Source organism: Neomonachus schauinslandi, chromosome 4 (genome assembly GCF_002201575.2).
Source record: "Neomonachus schauinslandi chromosome 4, ASM220157v2, whole genome shotgun sequence".
Classification (NCBI taxonomy): Eukaryota; Metazoa; Chordata; class Mammalia; order Carnivora; family Phocidae; genus Neomonachus; species Neomonachus schauinslandi.
The window spans coordinates 174,873,786-174,894,264 of NC_058406.1; the positions used below are offsets into that span (position 1 = coordinate 174,873,786).

Sequence of the window (20,479 nt, forward strand, 5' to 3'; positions counted from 1 at the left end):
CACCGCCCCCCCTCCCAGGCCAGACTCGCCGTCCACAGCTAGCGCGGGCCAGGTGCACGTCTGGTCCCCAAAGCATTGCATTCGAATCCAAAGAGCGCTGTCAGAGCAGTCCAGCTCCAGGCCCTGCTGTAATCCACTCTGGAGTCCGAGAAGCTCAGGATGTCCGGGCGGGATGAGCCAGGCAGCGAGCCTGCTTTGGAAGCTATGCTTACCAGGTGATGTGAGCTTTCAGCAGATCTGGAAGGAAGCGCGCTGGGAATGAGCTCCGGGGGGCAGAGGCGTGCTCTGTGGAGGCCCCAGCCCGCAGAAAGCCCTGGGGGCTGGAGACTTTCCCAGGGGTGAGCAGGAGCACCAGAGAGGGTTAAAAACAAACAAACAAACAAACAAACAAACAAAACTCAAAAATGCCCAAATCCAGAGCCATAGTCCACCAAACTGCAACTCTTGTTCCTTGTTTCCAGCTCTCTGTTCTGCGGTGCATGCCTACATCCCGTGGAGACGCCTTCTTGATGCACGTAGGATTTTTTAACTGCAGTTTTTCATGCAAGCATTCCCATTGGTTATTCCCATTTCGTCTTCTCTTCTGGAGGCCCGAGGCTGACCCCTCCCCAACACTGTCTCATTCGCCCCCTCCACTCCTCAGGCTGGCCTGTGTGAACGAGATCACTGTGTATGCAGAACCCCTCTGTAACAAGTTGTGAGTGCTCGTGAACAGACAGATCTCAGGGAAAGAAGGTAGAGCATCGGTGACCTCGGGGGAAAAGTCCACCCTCCCTGAGGCTCCAAGTGTGACTGTGGCCTCCCGCTCCCTGCACATTACCAGATGTTAGAATGATGGGTGGGGGCGTTCATCCTAAGACTTTGTAGGCAGCCTGGCATGTGCCTCCATCACAGGGGGCAGCATAAATGGGTCTTTTGGAAAAAAAAACTACTTGTCAGGAGTTATCAAAGCATCCTGTTGACCTCGTATCCCTATTTAGGGAATGTATTTCAAACACACGCTCCAGGAGGGAAGGCGCTGGTTTGCAGGCAGGCGGTTTTTTTTTTTTTTTTTTTTAAGATTTTATTTATTTATTTGACAGAGAGAGACACAGCGAGAGAGGGAACACAAGCAGGGGGAGTGGGGGAGGGAGAAGCAGGCTTCCCGCCGAGCAGGGAGCCTGATGCGGGGCTCGATCCCAGGACCCTGGGATCATGACCTGAGCTGAAGGCCGATGCTTAACGACTGAGCCACCCAGGTGCCCCAAGCAGGCGGTGTTTTGAAGCCGGGCACATTTAGGAGCAAAACTGGAAACCAAGTGGCACCCAGGGATACATGGTACTCGGGCGCCACTGAATCTTTCCCAGGCACCTGAGGGATGGGGAAGAGGTATTCACTTTAAGGAGAGCGGTGACCATCCATGTTGTGGCAGTCACACACAGCAGTGTGTCCTTCCTGGATTATGGGAAGTTATAGAAAGAGAGCAGCTGTTTGTTGGAAAAATGAAGATTTGCCTACTTGGTGGCATAATAGGCAAGTTAGGATAGTTTCTTCCTCTTGTCTCTTCTCTTTTTGGTAACCTAGCTTATCTAGTTAAAAATGGATTCACTGCCACAACAGAAAAGACAAAGAAATATCTCTGTGGATTTGTAGGGCCCCAGGTGTCCAGGAGTGGGCACATAAAGACAGCCTGAAATGTCCCCTCTCTCAGGCTTGTGCCCAGGACAGCAGGGGCTCCCTGCAGGGAGGGGCGGGCGCTGTTTCCAGGTCTGAAGGCCCCGGGTGCTGCACCCAGTGAGGGTGAGGTGGGCTGCCGAGCGCTCAGCACAGTGCCTGGTATGAGCCTGAGCTCCCTGGAGGATATGCTCCTTCCTCCCAAGTGTGCCAAACAGTGTAGTTCATCATCATGCTTTTTGTCCTGCCCATGTCTCACTGAAACCTCTTCCTAAAGGTACCAACTGGGTAATGTCATAGTCCCCATTTTACAGACAAGAAAGCTGAGTCCTCGGTTGCCATCCAGTTGCTGCATTCCAAACTCAGGCTCTGCATACCTCTCCTCTGTAGGGCCTCTTTTTGTATCTGCTTTTGCAGTGGGGAAACTGAGGCTGTAAGTTACCTGCCAGAGGGCCCACAGCCAGTAACAATCAATCATGGGAACATGTATAGCTGGGTTTTCTGACTCCCAATCTGGTTGCTTGAATTGTTATGAAAGCCTCCTCTGTTCAAGGCATGTTATCTCTGGCCCCTGCAAGACCCCTGCCTTTCTTCTTGTTGGGTTCTGCCCGTTCCTTTCTTCTTGTTGGGTTCTGCCCGTTCCTTTCCCTTACGCTCCTCATCGGCGTCCACTCTGGTGCGTGTGCTGTGTGCCACACAGGTGGACCCCCTGTAGGGCCGTGATTGGGTATCTTTTAATTTAGACAAATGGGGTTCTGTTAGGGATCTCCTCCTCGTTCTGTACACGTAGCTCATCCGAGGGCTGCACCTGGCCTTCCCTTGCCGTCGGTCCTGCCCTGTTTACTCCTCTTGCCCCTGGAGATGGACAATAGGGAAGCCCAGCCAAGGTCTGTGATGACACCTCACACCTGTGCCCATAGGGACTGTGGGAGAGTTTCTCCGGTACGGACTCTGGGCGGGGATGGATGGATGAGTCATTGGGTATGCTCATATTTAATTTCACAAGTACTGCCAGATTGTTTTCCAGAATGACTGTACCAGTTTACACATCCACCGGGGCACTGTGCAGGGGTTTCTGTTTCCCCATATCCTCCCCAGCACCTGCTATTATCAGATGTCTCAGAAAGCTTGCATTTGATAGCGGAGCTATCAGCTCATCATCTGCGTGATGCTCTTTTGTGCTGCAAACTTCACCTTATCACAACAGCATTTCACGCAGGAAGAGCGTCCCAAAGGAAAAGGGGTTCCTGCTTACTGCAACTCTCGTATCTGGTCTTCGGGAACAAAATTTCCCCAGAAATCCCCAGTAGACTTCCCCTTCTGTCTCACTGGCCGGATGGGGCCCAGAGTCCTCCCTAGGCCAGTCTTTGACAGAGACACCAGGATGGCCACGGCTGCCATGTGCCTCTTCCAAGTACCTGCACAGAACTGGGAGCAGCTGAATCAGGAGGAAGAAAGCAGTTCGGCCTCCAGCGGACTCTTGTTCCACCCCAGATCTTTAATTGTGCCAGTTTTTTGAGTCATGTTGCCTCTTCTGTACAAGGAGTCGTTCCCTCAACTCTGTGCAATTAGCCTATCGCAGAGACTTTCTAAAGCAATGAGTCAAACCAGCACATGGCCACTGCCCTGGGGATTCGATCCGTCCAACTCATTTTGGAATCTGCCGTTCTTCTTGCCAGGTGGACGTCAGACCTGTTCCCACGCTGGCTGCCCCAACTTAGGTTTCTGTGTGGGCTCCCCGTGGAAGAGCTCAGTATGGAGACTCTGGGGCAGGACACCAAAGCTCCTGCCTGTGCCAGGCTTCCGAGGCCAAAGGCCAGCTGAAGGCAGGTGGGGAGGGACACCTGTCAGGGAATAGTGCCACCTCAGGCAGCAGCTTCTCCTCAGCCACGTGCGTACTCAGTTACTACCCCCTGTGTTTCTGCCTAGCCAAAGAAATTAATGTCTAAGTGATACCTAATAGTTATAATTTATTGAGTACTTATTCTGGGTCAGATGATCTCACATAGCCCCCCTGACAGCCCTGTGAGAGCATTTCTGTTACGGTGAAAGCCCAGGCTCCAGCCAGACCACCTGTAGAAGGCCAGTGTGGCCTTGAGCAAGTTACTTCGCCTCTCTGTGCCTCAGCTTTCTCATTTGTACATGGAGAATAGTAATTGTATGTTGCAAGTACTGGATGAATTAGGAAATACAAAGTGCTTACTTAGAATAACACTGGCACAGTGGACACATAGAGTTCACATTTGATAAACATTAGCTGCCATTTCTAAAAATGAAGAAACCAGAGCGTCAGAGAGATCAGCTTACCAAATGTCAGACAGTGATGAGTAGCAAGGATACAATTTTTTTTTTTTTAAAGGATGCAGTTTGACCCGGGAGTTTCTGACTTGAAAGCTGGCCTTTTATCCGTCCAACTATACATCATCGGTAGTAGCTCCGTGGCTCAATGGAACATTGCCGTTACTCTCCTTATCAGTAGAATAAATTTTCACCTGAAGACCCAGGGTTGCTTTTTGTAAAGAAACAGTCCTAAAAAAAAAGGAAGAAAAGAAACAGTGTCTAATCACCAGCCTTAAAGATAGAGTGTAATGCTTACAGCAGCAGGTAGATGGGCGGGTCATTGCTGGAAGGTGGCTGGGGAGACCGGGACGCGGGGACACGAGAGAAGCCTGTGCCCTGGGACAGCAAGGGTGTAACATTCAGTTCCCGGTTCTACCACAAAACCTCACTGGGCCTCAGTCTCCCCATCTTTAAATAGGGTTTCTATTCTATTTCCTCCCAGTAAGGATTTAGGAAGTGCTTGGTAAACTGAGCATAATCAATGCTGCGTCTTCCAGAATTAGGATTCGACCTGTCACCTCCTATTTTGTCTCTTATCTCCATTCTCACGTACACACATTCACACAAAGTGTAAGCATTGTGTCCCCCCAACTCCATTTAGTCATGGGAAGTCTCTGGAAACCAGGGCTTTAGAATCCTCTAGAAGAGATTTGTCCTTGTCTAAGCCAAAATAACTGGAGTCAGGAGCCACTGGGATTTGGGTAGGGTGGGGTAGCTCTAGGGTCAGTCGGTTTGGGGGAGCAAATAAGCAAGGTAGCTCTTTGCCACCCAGGACGTGCCCTTGCCAGATTTTTCCGCGCGAGCATTTTCAGCTGTAGGTGTGCTGGGTGTGAGGGACCAGGCGCTAGGTCTGAACAAAGGATCGTAGGCTCAGCAGTGTGGCTTTAAGCAGAAGAGATAGCTTCGTGGCCTGAATATCCCGGGAGGACTTTTAAACCTAACCCTATATATATAACAGGAGACTCAACTTTCTTTTATTTTATTATTATTTTTTTAATTTCGATGTCCCTCCCTCTCTTTCCTTCTCTCCTTTTCTTCTTCCTTCTCTTCCTCCCTCAATTTCCAGTTCCCCAGCCCATAGGTCTCCCTTCCGGGAGGCAGTCAACGTCAAAAGAGTCTCGTCTGTGATTCTAGATGGTCTGTGCAGAGACGGCAAAATCCCTATGTGTGTATACCATTTCTTTCTCTACTGTATGAGGTTGTTGTGTCTTAGAGCACACGAGCACTGTGATTTAGGCCACAGTCAGGGAAAAGAAGGCAGTCTGTTGTCTGTCCCATTTCTCCTGAGTCTCCAGGCCACCATTCCCACTTGTCACTTACTAGCTGCTGCCATTGTCCTCTCTGTACTCGGGGCCTGTTCCTGAGCACACGTGATGACATGGGGACATCCGTGATGACATGACTCTGGATCCCAGGGTGGTCCCGCCCCGTTGGTGGAGAATCCCTCGGCTTCAGGAGGTCCTGGGCTCTGCCTTGATTTCCTTCTCTGCAGGCAGGAAGCAGGAAGACTGGATGACAATTTGGGAAGGTCTCCAGAAACATGCCCACCACAGGTGGCCCTCTGGGGACCCTGCTTGTCCCCCAAGGGCAGCTTGTAGATCACGTTCTGTTGACTTGGTCACCTGGTGCAGAACCACGCACCTGAAAGATGTCCAAAGCCATCGTTCCTCAAATTTGAGCCACACACCGATCTCCAGGGAACCCTTGTTAGATGCAGAATCTCGTTGAGTTAATCTCTGCAGTAATGGTGGGTTCCCAGGTGCCGCCAATGCTGCTGGCCCACACACTGACCCATTTGGAGTAGCAAGGAAGCACCGAGTCTTCCTTCCAGCCCTGTTCACACCCCGTGCAGTACTGGATACTGTCTAGAGCACTACATCTTATAGATTCCAGCTTTGTCACTGGTTAGCTATTAGTGGACATTATCACCTTTCATCTTCCTGACTATCCAGAGGGTGCAGGTATATGTGTGTGTGTGTGTGTGTGTGTGTGTATTTTTTTAGGTGAGAGAACTGCTCAGAGATGTTAAGTATCTCAGCAGGGGTCACACAGCTAAGGGACACAGAGGAACGTCCCAAGTGGTGAAGGTCATTTTCCATCACTGCTGTCCTCCATGAGCCTATGTCTGGAATGGGGTGCATCTTTGCACTAATGAACAAGTTGGATGGTGAGTGTCCTTTTCTCTTCTCTCCCTGTCTTTATCTCTGAGATTTTAACCCTGGCTTCTTATTTTCAGGAGACCAGAAAACACTTGACAGAGGTAACACTGACCCAGAGAGAATTGAATCCTTGTGCCCAGTGACTAGAAGACCCATGAACCTGGAAAAAGGAGCCTAGAAGATCACCATGTTTCCCCCACATAGGAGAACACCCACCCCCTCCCGCCCCATGCCCATTACAGTGATTTGGTCACTGCCGAGCTATCTTCGTTTAATGTGGTTTTGACAGAATAGTTGGTCTGGAAATTTTATTTTCAATTAAACTACCTTGTTGAACTGCTTTGGTTTTGAAAGGATTCCATTAGGATGGATAATTATATAGCAGTTGCTACAAGGAGATATTTGCACTCAATTTCCACTCTTAGGTCATTCAAATCAAAGGCTTTTTCTTTTCCTCCCCAGAGTTGTGTGCGACCATCTTCCTCATACTATAGGCTTCTCATGAGTTATTTTTGGAAATCCAAATCAAAACAGCCCTTTTGGCGGAGGCCATCTCTAGCCTAGCAGAGTAAGCCATATGTACCAGTAAACACAGCCAAAGAATCGGTGCCTTTGAAAAGCACCAAAACCATCTCCCTCTTTGTGGGTTAAATTCTTGGGGACCATAGACTATCCTTTGTATCATCATATATTCCTCTGTGAACTCTAAAGTCAAAGACAATTGAAATTCCTTTAAAATTACCAAAGTTTTGGGGTGCTTGGGTGGCTCAGTCGAGCATCCAACTCTTGGTTTCAGCTCAGGTCATGATCTCAGGGTCATGGGATTGAGCCGCACATGAGGCTCCAAACTCAGCGCTGAGTCTGCTTGGGATTCTCCCTCTCCTGCTCCCCCTGTTCACATGCTCTCTCTCTCTCTCTCTAAAATAAAAGTAAATAAAATCTTAAAAATATATACATATATATAAATAAAATTATCAAAGTTTTGTCCATTTGCAAATGATTGTCATTGCCCTTTTATTCAAGATGGCAGGCCTTGACAGAATTTTACTAGGGACTGTTTTGGCCTCTGGATCTCCCATGAAACACAGAAACCCCTTTATTTTCCCACTCTGTACTGTTTCCTTCCTTCCCCAGAACACACGTAACCTACCTCATTACATGAACCAAGCAGACAAACCTCTCACCCAGTATCAGTAAGGGCTCAAATAGTAGAATGGATACATAGATGAATGAATAAAATCCCATTTCCCCCTTAAAAAAAAAAAATTACACAAATAGTGAATGAATGTTTTCACCTTGGGGGAAAAAAAACTTTCCAAATAAAGCTAAAGTTCTTTTTAATCACTGGGTCCCTGTCCCTGTTTGTTCATCAGCTCTGCTTGGGTTATTACTTTGGAACACATCCTTGTGGACCTTTCTAATGTACTTGTATATGCACACACACACACACACACACACACGTGTGTGTGTGCACAAGCACATGGTGCTGTGTTTTAGACCTTTGATAAACTGACCACTTGCCTTTTGCCCCTCAGCAATATATCCAGGAGTGCTGTCCATATTAGCTGCCTTATTCTTTGTAACTGCCACCTAAGTTTTATTACATTGTGTGGATACGCCTTTTATTCAATCAAATACATAAATTCTTTATCTGTTCTCACGCTCATCGTAGTTCAAGATCCCTTCTCCTGTACATGTTAAGAAGCTAACCATGTCCACTGCTACCTTTGGTAGCTACAACACATTTCATGAAAATCAGCCAGCTGCCTTGGAGATTATGCCGCACAGGATCCCGTGAAATGCTAAGGATTGCCAAAGGGACCTGAATTCCCTTGTCTGCAGAAACCGGGGAGGTGCGCTGTGCACAGGCAATTCCACAGGTCCGTGTAGAGAGTGATGTTAGATATAGTGTTGGCTCTGCTCATAGCCAGCTGAATTTCCCTGGGCAGTTCATTTCCTCTCCATGGACCTTTATTTTCTCATCTGCACAATAGACTCACTGAGCCTTTGAATAATAGGGTTTACACAATGCCCCAGGATTCATATACAGAATGTATGAGCTGCTTCTCCACTATGCGTCTAGATGGGAGAGGGGCAATTTTAGAATACATTTTAAATTTAATTTTAATTAATTAAATATATTTTGTTATATTTTAATTAAAATATATTTTTAAAAAAATTTTTTAAAGATTTTTTATTTATTTGAGAGAGAATGAGCAAGAGCAAGAGCACAGGAGGGGGTGGGCAGAGGGAGAAGCAGACTCCCCACTGAGCAAGGAGCCTGACTCAGGGCTCGATCCCAGGACCCTGGGATCATGACCTGAGCTGAAGGCAAACACTTAACCAACTGAGCCACCCAGGCGCCCCAAAATATATTTTAAAATTTTTAATTAGAGATGGAGCCTAGAGCTTTTAGCTGAGTAGAAGTCACAAAGTCCAGAATGTACCGCCTTTGGATCTTACTCTTCTTTCTGATTACTTTATTATCCAATTAAAATGTATGTATTTTTTCCCTTTGCTCTGTGTGACCTTTTTGTTCTAAGCAAGGCCATGTGGTGTTGGGGAAAGAGGTCCTGGACCCCCGAGTTCTACTTCCAGGCTTATCTAGTTCCAGCTGTGTGATCTTAGACAAGTCACTAACCTCCTCTGGATTTCCATCTGATAATACTACGATTTCAAATTAGCCAGAAGTCTGCTTAAAAAAAAAAAAAAAAAAGGTAAAAACCACACTAACTTGTGTTTCATCTGGCATTTCTGAGCCTCGTCACCTGCAGATAGTTCATCTTGTGAATTGATGGGACACCCTAAAAGGCCACCAAAACCCCTGAAATCACCTTTTCTCACATGAGAAGTGTGCAGCTGCCGTAGCCCCTGGTGAAGACCTTCAGTGGGTTCCCAGGGAGGCCCAGAGCCATGATTCATAAGTAGACTTTCCCCCCTGAGCCCCGAAGCTGGTGTTGATGTGTATGCCCTGCTTTGAGACGCAGGACCACACGGGTCACAGGGTGATTCACCCACAGGCCGGGTTTCCCTCAGGGTCCCAGTCAGGTTTTCCCACGTGGGGCGAGAATTCTGGCCCCTGGTCTTGGCATTACACATTGGTCTGGAGATAGTGTGATCGTGCAGGTGAAAGGTCGTGGTCCGTGGGTGTGAAAACTGTGTGGGTGCTGCAGCCCGCAGCGTCTCTGGGGTTCGGTTTCCCTGCTCCCCACACTTTTTCACCCTCCTGTGAGCTTCTGTTTCTGAACATCCCTTGGGGTCCGTGTCCCCTGGTTGAGCAGGTCTGTATGGGCTGAAGTCAGTCTGGGGAGCTCCTGGGGCCAGGAACGTCACCTCTTCCCGACCTCGGTTTCCTGCCCTGCTCTATCTTGAAGAGAGGAAATGAGACCCTGCAGCAGGTGCTCAACCCAAGCTACCTTCCTTCCCCTTTCCCTGGACAACAATTTTATAGGCTCTGAATCTGTAACAGTTTCCAAAAGCCTACCATAAATAGTGTTCACGTGAAGCAAAATGAAACAAAAAGGCAGCCGGGTGAACACTATCAGTATGATACATATCTTCACTTAGTGGGAAAAGGGACTGATGGGTCCTATTCCTTTACCAACCCTCACTCTCTCACAGTGAAATTTTTCAGCAGGTGTCTTCCCCGTCCCACTCCTACCCCCCATTTCAATAAAATACTTACAAACCTGCTTTGCATTGTTACAGATAAATGCAGAGCAAGTCACACTGTCTCTCCCTATATTTGACCCTCCTCCAAGTGATCGATATAGTTTTAATTCACAGCCTAGAACCTTGAAGAATGAGTCAACCTGACCGATGATTCACAGATACTTGATCTGAAATGCTTGATGTTGTGGGGGTGGGGTGGGAGGTAGAATCAGAAATAAATTTCCTGACCCTAAAAGTCAGCATAAGTGAAGAAGCATGGGGTGCAGGGGGGGTGGGGGAAAGGGATAGTTACCATCTTGTAGTTTGTAGGGATGGTTCCTGCCCTTGGGGAGATGCACTGTGTTGGGAGGACTTAGGGTGACCACAGAGCTCCAGTTTATGCCTGTCTATGCAGTTAGTGTGCTTTTCCACCATTAAAAGTACCGCAGTGTGGAAACATGGGGTTCTGGGCAGACTGGACTAGAAGTTCTTAAATCAAGGTCAGAGGTTTTACTTTATTTATACGTGCATCCCCAGTGCCTGGCCTCTAGTAAACAGTTAGTAAATATAGCCTTGCTGGGTAGGTGAGTGAGTGAATAAGATTCTTAACCTTCTCTCTTGGTCTCTGTATTTCTATTTTCCATACATCTTTGTATGCTCCGCATCCCTAGGGTGACTGTACTGTGTTCTCCATAGTATCTTTTCCACTAAGCCAGAGCTTCAGATGCCAGTTGCTTTGGTTGAACGTATGCAACAGAAGCTGTGTAGCCCTGTGACTTTCAGTGAGTTACCCAAATGATTTACAATTTATCGGAGTAGGAAGAACACTAACTTCCCTGCCTAAGCTGATGAGCAACTGTGGTGGAACTGAAGCTGATGCTTTTATTATTAGCTGTCTGGCTTTGCTACCATTCTTGTCTAGAGGGTTTTCTTCCCTACCTAGAGGGTTCCTAGACCTTCAAAACTATATATTATAATTATATATTTAAAATATTATAAGAAATTAGAAAAAGAATAAAAAAAGCTATCCATAATAATTTCATTATCAAGACACTATAAACCATTTGTGTTGTTTTACATAGTTATCTTAGGAAGTTCTTCATCGTTTCCCCATGGGCATTTTTCTGGAAGCATCGTCCATGTTCAGAACATTTTCAACCACCATTGTTTAATTTGCTTGTATCCATGTGTTTTAGTGAGCAAATCCAGGTTGCTTACTCTTTCCCCTTCTGTAAATGAACTTGTCCTTCTAGTATGTCCTGTATCTCAAGAGAATCTCAAAAGTGGAATCCTTGGATCAAAATACATGAAATTTATTAAACTATATATATATCTGCCTAACAATATAGATAGATATATTTAAATTGATAGACTTTATTGTTTAGAGAAATTTTAGGTTTATAAAAAAATTGAGAACAAAGTAGAGAGCTCCCTATATACCAACCCCCTTCCCCACCATTTCCCATATTATTAACATCTGGCATTTGTGTGATACATTTGTTCTAAGTTATGAAACAATACATTATGATTAGCTAAAGCCCACACTTTATATTCAGGGTCCACTCTTTCTAGTGTATCATTCTGTGGATTTTTCACATGTGGAAAATGTCCTTTACCCACCATTACATTATCACATAGCATCGTTGCACCGTCCTAAAAATACTCTGTGTTCCACCAATTCATCTGTCCCTAATTCCTTCCAAACCTCTGGAAACCTCACTGATCTCTTACTGTCACCATAGTTTTGCCTTTTCCAGAATGTCATATGGTTAGAATCGCACAGCATGTCGTCTTCTCTATTTGTTTTCTTTCACTTAGTAATATGCATGTAAGGCCCCTCCATGTCTTTGTATGTCTTGATAATTCATTTCTTTTTAGTGCTGAATCATTTCCATTGCCTGAATGTACCCCAGTTTGCTTATCTATTCACCTACTGAAGGGCTTCTTGGTTGCTTCCAAATTTTAGCAATTAGAAATAAAGCCAGTGTAAATTGTGTGCAGGTTTTCAAGTGGACTTAAGATTTCAACTCATTTGGGTAGACACCAGGAGCCTGTGATTGATGCATCACGTGGTAAGACTATTTCTGCATTGTAAGAAACTGCCAAAGCTTTATGTGTTTTACATTTATTCAGTGCTTATAGTTATATTACCACCAACACATTAATCCTCAAAATAACCCCTGGGTTGAAAGTTATTAGCTTCACCTTCTGGTTAACATCAAATTTTATTGCGGAAAAGGAATTTTGAAGATCTCTGAGCATCTACACTTCCTGATAGCAACATCTGTCTCCTTGTCACTGCATTTCCATGGCACAGTGGGTGCAATAGGTGCTCAGTTAGTGCTCATTACACATTGACGAGTGATGAAGGAAAAACCACTTCACTGTACAGATAAGAACATGGAGGTGCAGAAAGGAAAAGCAAGTTGCTTCTGCCAAACAGCATTTTACTAATGGCAGAACCAAGGCTAAAAGCTAACTGTTGTGCTTTATAGATGGTGGATGGACCCATATTTTGGGTGGTCAGGCCGTGGATCACTAAATTCAAGCAAGGCAAGCTTCTGGACTCTTGAAACCATACTTAGTGTTATAATGAACACTTTCTACTCACGTTCAAGCCCACCCACTAGTCTGTACTACCACCATGTCACCCAGAGATGCCCAAAGGAGTATTTCATTTGGGTACAAGTGCATTGTGGCTACAAAGTCTCATGGCATTAAAATAGCAACAGTAGTAATAAGTGACAATAATAATAAAGCCAAGAATTATTGGGCGCCTGGGTGGCTCAGTTGGTTAAGCGACTGCCTTTGGCTCAGGTCATGATCCTGGAGTCCCTAGATCGAGTCCCGCGTCGGGCTCCCTGCTCGGCAGGGAGTCTGCTTCTCCCTCTGACCCTCCCCCCTCATGTGCTCTCTCTCATTCTCTCTCTCTCAAATAAATAAATAAAATCTTAAAAAAAAAGCCAAGAATTATTGATTGCTTAGTATTGTGAGGCTCTTTACATATATTATTTCATTTACTCTTGCAGCCACCTTCTGGTTAGGTATCATTGCTAGCCACAATTTAGAGATAAGAAGTTTGAGGCTTAGGGAGACTGGGTAAGTTCCTCACGCCTCCACAGCTATTAGTAATAAAGCCAAATGTGTGCCCATCCATTCCTGACTCACTCAACAATGTACTATGCCATAGTTAAGAGCATGTGATTTAGAGTCAGGCGGACCTGGGTTAATATTCTGGGACTACCATTTTACCAGCCATGCAATCTCGACTTTGTGACTTCTAGCTGCAAAGTGCCCATGTAAAATGGGGATAGTAATACCTACGGTGACAAATGCTATCTGTTGTCTCCTCAATGGCCATTGTCTCTCCACTGCATAGAACCATGATAGGTTCAGGTGGTATCTATCCCTGGGGCCTCAGGGAAGACAGGTTCTAATCTAGCCTAATGAGATGAATCAAGATTGGTTTAAACCAGGTATGGAGATGGCAGGCATGCATGTTATCTAGTTTTGTTAGGGAGTGGTCCTCTTCAAATAAGAAGACAAAGTACCCCATAGGGGAAGCTCATTCTTATCTTTTTTTTTTTCCTGCGGGGATCTAGGGTAAGATACCTGGAGGTGTAGCAGCCATCTTGCAGGCATGAGGTAACAAGTCAACAGACTGAAATGCTGAAGCAGAAAAGATAGGAAAAGCCTGGATCTTTGATAACACTGCCGGCTGTCCCCCCAGCCCAGGACAGAAGACTACCTCCAGACTTCCTGTAATTGAAACAAGGCCTACTTCTTTATGCCACTCCAAGTTGTCTTTTATTTGCAGCTGAAAACATTTTGAGTATATATACAGATTTCCACCAAATCAGTCAGTGTTGGGCAGCTTAGTATGGTGCTTAAGAGCCCAAATTCCAGAGCCAGAAGTCCCAGGTTCTAATCTTGGCTCTGCCCCCTTACTAGCTATAGTGATCTGGGCAAGTCACCTAGCTCCTCTGTGACTCATGTCCTCATCTGCAAAATGCTCATTAAATGAGCATTGAGTATCGAATGAAGGATACTAGCAGTTCTTACTATTACTATAATGAGCATTAAATGACTTAATGTTTCATACGTGATGAGAACACTACCTGACACGTAGTAAGTAGCTATATACCTGTTGGTCAAAAAGAAAAAAAAGTAAAAGAAAAGTAGCCACTATTATAGGCGTGGGTTTGCACCTTGATCTAATCATTTGGCCACTTGTGGTATTTAAAGAGCATCTTGACCCTTTCACCACTGAGACTCCTAGAGCATGAAACTCCCCCTAAAGTCTGTCTCAAAACAGTCGCAGCAGTGGTTTCTTTTTGACGGAAAAGGCCCCTTAGAGAACCAACCTGTGCAGGAGGAGGGGCTGTGGCTACCAAGTCGTGTCATGGAGTGAATGACCAAAATACCCAAACTTGCCCATGCAAATAGGTGTTCATCTCCCCAACAGCCCTTTTAGAAGTTTCTAGACTTTCTCAAACTCCTTTTTGAAAGGGTCTTTCCAGACAGTGGCTTACTCTCTTGAATCTCAAATCTTTCGGGGAGGGGGCGGTGGGGGGGGTGGGCAATGCCTGCTTTCCAGGCCCTTCTCTGCCATGAGGACGAGACCCTTGGCCAGTGTGTGTGAGGGAGCTGCTTGACCTGGGTCTCTCACTTGCCACTACCCACGTTGTCACCTTCTGTAGAGACCAGATTTGAATTTGGGCAAGGGCTAAACATTTTTTGGATACATATCAGTTGTGAGATTAAAAGATCAGCTGGTAAGATGTGTCCATTAGCACATCCTGTGGTATCTTCCTTCAAAATGTATGCCCGTTTCACCCCTTCTCACCCCCTCCACCAATGAGAGTCCAGACCAAGCCACCTCCACCTTCTGCCTGGGCCACTGAGGGAGCGCGCCTCCTAACGGGCCTGACTTCTACCCTGCCCTCCCTTTTCTCTCAACAGCCAGGGAGATCTTTTCAAAATATAAACCAAATCCTGGGATCCACTTGCTCAAAACCCTTTAAGGGAGTTCCACCTCACCTAGAATAAAATCCAAAGTTCGTCTTGTGCCCTGTAAGGCCCTCCCTGAGTGGACCCTAGGCCCTCCCTTCCTTGTTTCTCTTCTTGTTTACCCTACTTTCCACACTGGCCTTCTTGCTATAGACTAAACCTACCTGAGCGCAGGCTGGCCTCAGGGCCTTAGCACGGAATGTTCTCCTTTTCTGGAACACTCTTTCCCCTGCATACCTGACTCATTTCCTCACTGCATTCAGATCTCTGTTCTGATGTCAACTCTGACCACCATCCCCCAACACAGCTGCCCCCAGCCCTCACTTTCTGTCATTATCCATAGTTCTTATGCCTTGCTGATATTATTACAGATTTGGTGACTTTATGCGTCTCCCATCAGAATATAAGCCCTGTGAGGAGAATGGCATTGTTTTGTTCATTCAGATATCCACAGAGCCCAGAATTTTCTGCAACTCATGTTCAGTAAATATTAAACTAGATAAAGCCTCTCTCTGGGTAGAAACAAGGTTTGTCTGACCAAGTCCTAAGCCTGAGGTCTCTCGTGAACCTGCTAAGTTGGCCCTGAATCTACATCTCAGAAAGCTACTGATAGGTTCTAAACAGTGGGAGCAACACCGGATCCATGTGTAACATCCCAAAGCGAAGACTTCAAAAGTGAACGTGCAGGTGACCAGATGATCCCACTTGCCTTTTTCTAAAAATCCTCTTCATCACACTTAGTTCTTGTTCTCCCTCCCTGTGCTTCTGGACACCAGACAAGCCATCTCACATCTGGTGTCTTTGCACCAGGCAGTTCTCATCTGTGAGGGTTTAAAAACGAAGTGGTCCTATTCCTTGACATTCTTCCCATTGAAAGATGGGATTGATGTCCTTTCCTTGAGTCTTGGTGATGGCTGCAAGCCGTAGAGTCACAAAACGTCCTGCAGCTCCCTCCAGATTGCCTTGGGGTACTCTTTCTGAGGGAAGCACTGCGACTACCTTGCTGAAGAAGCCACGTGTAGGTGCTCTGGTCTGTGGTTTCAGCTAAGCTCCCAGGCAGCACCCAGCGCTGGCCGACAGCCTTGCAAACTACCATTTTGGAGGTTCAGACCATTTGCACTTTCAAATGACCACAGCCCAGCTGACATCTGACTCCAAGGGCATGAGAAACCCCAAGTGAGAACTGCCCAGCCCAGCCCTTCCCAAATTCCTGACCAAAAACTCATGAGCAACATAAACCAATTGTTGTTTTATGATGCTAAGTTTTGCAGTAGTTCATCCTCAGCAATAGTAGCCAGAACCCCGCCCTCACTCTTCCTCCCACGTACTAAAGCCCTCTTGGCAAATTTTTCTTTCACACCCTGGGCATCAGATTTCCCACGTGTAAGTTAGGAGTGACAATCTGTAGTTACGTGGTTGTTGCTTAGAGCAAAAGCAAGTTTTGGTTCAAACCTAGCCTGGTTCCCAGCACATACTGCATTTCCTCAAATCTGAGATGCTATCGGTTAGACAATTATCACTATTAATTTATGCGCCATTAAGAAAGGAACAAATGCCTTCAATTAAACTACCGAACACCGCTTGTTGTAAGACGTGTGTGTATTTGGAGATGGTGAAATTTGAAAAGATGTGTTATCTTAGGACCTTTGATTTAAAGAATCACAAATACCTAGTTAAGCCCAGGCACAGGACAAGACCCTCCAGATGTGCATTTGTGTGGAACGAGAGGAAAGCATGAAGCAAATGTGCCTTTTTCTGAAAGTCTCCAATCTGTCATCCTATTTTACACGATACAATACAAACACCCATAGAGACAACTTTGTGGTCCAGGCAGAAAGTACCTTCTCCGGCGGCTGTCAAATGGTGAGAATTCAAATGATATCACAGCAGTTATTTAGCCAAAATGTATTTTGCAAGAGGAATGAAGTCAGATCCCCAGTTCTGGCTGTAAGAGGACAAGTCATTTGTTGTGGAAACTCATCTCTAGTAATACTAACAGACCAAGCCCCGTTGCTCTCCAGTTTTTGAGTCTTTTCTTTTTTAGGACATTAACGAGTAGTTCCTGCGAGATGACATCTCCACTGAGCAAAAGGGGTCTGGGCAGTGGGCAGAGTGATGGCAGAGACGCAGGCTACATATATCTAGTGGAGCAGAAATATAAGCATCAGAATGCCAGCAGGCTTGAGGCTAAGCCCTTATGGAATGCCCTATTTAGTCAGTACAGCCTTCCAGAGGGTTAAGGTAATGGCCTCCATTTGAAAGTTGATCTCCTTTCAGGACCAGAGAGGTTAAGTCTCTTGCTCAAAGTCACAGTTTTATTAGGTCAACAATCCATCAGACACAGAGCTTGTGCTCTTATCCACAGCGCTTTGCTGAGCAGGGTGTTTGTTTTAAGATTTTATATATTTGAGAGAGTGAGAGAGCGTGCATGGGGGGGAGCGGGGTAAGGGCAGAGGGAGAGAGAGAAGCAGGCTCCCAGCTGACCAGGGCTCCTCGATCCCAGGACCCTGAGATCATGACCTGAGCTGAAGGCAGACGCTTAACCTTCTGAGCCCCTGATGATCAAGGTGTTTGCAAAGACATGGAAGTGAGTTCATATGAGACTCCAGCCAGCCCAGTGCTCAGCTCAGCTGTCCTTCCAGTCTTACTTAACAGGGAATTCCTTTTCACACCTTCTTGCTATTGCCAATGAGTTTTCCACTAATAAGATTCTCCTTGCTTCCTCCTCTGCTTAGTGAAAACCAAAATGTCAGGGCCTCCAGGTGGCTCAGTCAATCAGGCGTCTGACCCTTGGTTCCGGCTCAGGTCATGATCTCAGGGTTGTGAGATCGAGCCCCATGTTGAGCTCTATGCTCAGCTGGGAGTCTGCTTGACGATTTTCTCCCTCTGACCCTGCCCCCCACCCCCGGCTCCCTCTTTCTCTCTCTCTCTCAAATAAATAAATAAATCTTTAAAAAAAGAGAGAGAGAGAGAAAGAAAACCAAAATGTCCTTCTAGGTCCAGCTGAAATGGGGCACCTTAACCCTTGTTCCTACAGGGCGAGTCCAGCGCATTGTGCCCGGGGCAGTGTGGCTGGACCTCCTGGTGTTGGAGGTGGTGTTTCTGTGGGTCACTCTTATTACACTGGAAGTTTCCTGAGGCTCTGGAGTTAGACCTGCGTCTGAATCCCACCTCTATGACTTACGGCTTGTGTCCTTGGGCAAGTTTCTTAGTTTTACGGGGTTTGAATGTTCATGTCTACAAAACGGGAATAGCTTCCTTCCTAGGATTGTCCTGAACATTAAGTGTGTTTGCTTAGATGGCATGATAAGGGCTCTAGATTGTTATTCTGTGTGAGCTGCTCACTCAGTGTCTTCGTGCGTCATTGCAACCACCCTCTGAGGTAGGTTCTTTCATCCTCATCCCCACTGCACAGACGAGGAGGCTGAGGTGAAGTCCTGTCCCCTTGACTCCACAGCTAGAAAGTGACAAAACTGGGCTTGAATCTTGCCTCTGAAAACTTCCTCTCTTGATGGGATCCCATTGGGAACCTTCCATGGACCAAGTTCTGAGGAAGTTTTGTCACATACCAGCCCCTTCAGATGTGCTTTAATTAAGGTCTCAATTTCCCACTCATTCCTATCTAGGAGATCTTTATCCTGACTTGTAGGAAAAGGATGCTCCAACCAGCTTTGTCTCGGTGAAATGTTGTTTACACACTGCCCATTCCTGCCAGTAACATTTTCCCCCAGCTTCTGGCTCTCGTGGGGGCTGGATTATCAGCACCTTCATTGCCCGTTTACATAATGAACAGAAAACACAGATCAGGTTATTGGCCTTCAAAAGCTCAAGCAAACCCTTAAGTGAAATTCAGATCCCACGTCAGTCCCCAATCCAGCAATGTCAGGGCCTCAGTCACCATTTACGTCAAATGACTTTGCTGGTTGAGCTTCTTTCTGGTTCACTATACCACTGGTCTCACGGGCACCCCCTAAAATGGCGGGCAAAGGAAAGCAGGCATTTCTGATGTGCTATCTTCATCTTTTCCTCAAGAGTATCAACATCCCTAAACAAAATGACCTTCATTTTATTTGCCAGAGAATATTCTGAGTGAATAGAGCAAGATCCGTCACCCGGTGGGGCCTGACACCGAGCAGGCCCTTGAGAAGGTTGAGCTCCTCGGAGTAGAGAGCAGGGGTCGGGAAGGGGGACCCCATTTGGCAGCACAGCAGAGCCCTCCCTGTGTGAATGTGATCTGGTGAAAGCCAAGGGGCTCAGAGGGGGATCCCAGGTTGACTCGTGGTCCCAGCTCGCTGTGTAGACCGGGCAACCAGTGTGCTGCATGCAGGACTGCAGCCATGACCTTGACCTCCCCTTTTTCTCAGCAGCAGAGGGATCGTAACTACGGCGGAGAAAGATATCAGGGCAGAAATCACTGCGGACCAACCCTGTGTCAGGCACTGCAAGAGTTTCTGCAAGTATTTGGAGACTTGCCACATATCAACGTTTGCTGACTTCAAATTTATTCCCATTGTCCTCAGAGTAGATGTACTGTGTGACTTCAGTCCTTTGAAATGTATGGAGACTTATTTTATGGCTCAGCATACAGTGTGTAGCCGGGAATGCTGCGTGTGTACTTGGCAAGGAACATGTAGTCTACAGGTTTGGGTGGACTGCTCCATAGATGTCATTTGTGAAAGCCCGGGCCTCTGCCGGGGGGATGGACAGTGTTCACTCTGCCATGCTCCCAGGGGAAGGGCAAGGGCAAGGGCAACCTCCAGTCGGGCGGAGAAGGCACGGCCGGACTCTGACCCAGGGAGGCAGACACTGTGCCAGCTTGTTCTCCATGTGGCCCAAAGAAGAAGAAAAGGCCAAGAGCTCTAAGTGGACCTCTAAAGGCAGGAGGAAATGTCTAGAGATTTGCTCAAGGGAGGGAAGTTTACCCACGGAAGTGAGCAGCGAAACCATGTGCCCCTGGAACTCTCTCCCACACAGCTGCCTTTCCTCCCCACGGATTCAGCATCCATCCATCTGAGACTTGCTCCTCGTAGTTGCTTTTCTAGGCTGTGGAATAACGGATTCAACATTGCCCCTGGCCTCCCAGAACTTGCAGGGAGCTAGGGGTACAGATAATGAAACAGTTTGGCCAAACAGGGTAGGGGTCGTAGCTGGTAAAGTGCATACGTATCAGAATAGAGTCATTCTTGCCTAGCTTCTCCCTTTGTCTTTCTCAGTGACACAGATTTGTAGGTAAGAGAGGAGAAATTTCCACAGGGAAAGTGAAAGATGGAGGCAACATGGCCCTATCTGTAAACCTATTTAGGAAATAATTTCATGAAGGGCAAGGAACTTGTGAGTTCCTAGGGCCTGGCATGCCAGGACCAAAGAGAGAGCGTTGAGACTGTGTGTGTGTGTGTGTGTGTGTGTGGTGTGTGTGTGTGTGCATGCACGTGCACGCAGGCTCCAGTGTGCCCTGGACCCTTTTTACAAACTGGGGAAGCTCTGGATGCCTTTTGAGAATAATGCTTTTAAAATGCATATGGTACAACACTCAGGATCACAAAGGAAAACCGTTGTGTTGAAACGCAGCTCTATGCAGGGACCTGCACAGAGCAGGGAGAGGGGGGCCTCGAGGTTTCTGGAGTAGTGGAGAGATGTTTTATGGGCAAGAAAGAAACTTCTTTCC

The 20,479-nt window shown here is 46.7% G+C and overlaps 1 long non-coding RNA gene across 2 annotated transcripts in view; it reads left to right on the forward strand.

Annotated features, from left to right (window-relative positions):
- LOC110578932 overlaps window positions 1–6,951 on the forward strand; it is an 84,776-nt gene extending 77,825 nt beyond the window's left edge. For both annotated transcript variants that reach the window (XR_002480210.1, XR_002480209.1), the window contains exon 3: window positions 6,231–6,951. This is a non-coding gene — a long non-coding RNA (uncharacterized LOC110578932). The remainder of the gene's footprint in view (window positions 1–6,230) is intronic.
- Window positions 6,952–20,479: the final 13,528 nt, after the last annotated feature.